Raw genomic sequence first — 963 nt, forward strand, 5'->3', positions numbered from 1 at the left:
AGTGACAAACAGACACAAACAGACAGAGGGAAACCAGGAATCCCACAAAGACAGCTAAAAATAAATTTAGCCATATCTTCTAAACTGTGAGGTTTATTAAAATGAAATTCAAACTAATATTAGGGGAGTTTATTATGGGTTACTGGGCATGTAGAGGGCCCTGTAATGTGAACAAAGTTTTCCTGCAAAAGTGGTTGGATCTTACAAAATCTGTTTCAGATCTTTAGGACAAGGCCCTGAGCTAATACCTCAAGGATCCAGATGTCATGATTCAACCCTTGTTGTGATGTACCTCAAGGACAATATTTCACAAGTGAAGTGGGCGTGGCCTATATCTTCTAATTTTTTTTTCTCCAAATCAGTAATGGTGCCTAAACTGTCAAAATCACACCAAAATATGAGCATGATTTCATTATTGGGGACATTAATTTGCATGTGTGCTGTCAGGAGAAGCCCTTGGTTAAGGACTTTTCAGATTTATTGGACTCATTTAATTTAACTCAGCATGTAAACGGTCCCACCCAAGAGCGCGGAAATACACTGGACCTTGTTTTAATTCGAATAACCATTTGTTTTAAACTGTTAGTAATCTTGAAATTGGTGATAATGTTTTTTCAGACTACATGCCAGTCCAGTTTGAGTTCATCCTCCCCCATCTAACTCCTAAGCCGTGTGTTCCTGCACGTAGTAGCCGGGCCATTAACCATTTCACTGCCGCACGTTTCACAGATGTTTATAACTCTGAAATGATAATTCAGCCCCCTGTGTTTCTCACCATTACTCAGGAGCTGACATCCCAGTTCAACTCCGTCTGCCTAAAGACTCTGGATCATGTTGAGCCTGTTAAAACCAAAAAATCAAAACTCAGAGCAGAACCTTAGCTGAGTGACGTCACCAAGGCGGTTAGGCAGCAATGTAGGAGGGCGGAGCGCAAGTGGAGGAAAGACAGGCTGCAGGTCTTTT

The sequence above is a fragment of the Nematolebias whitei genome, chromosome 13 (genome assembly GCF_014905685.2).
Source record: "Nematolebias whitei isolate Nwh7 chromosome 13, NemWhi1, whole genome shotgun sequence".
Taxonomy (NCBI): Eukaryota; Metazoa; Chordata; class Actinopteri; order Cyprinodontiformes; family Rivulidae; genus Nematolebias; species Nematolebias whitei.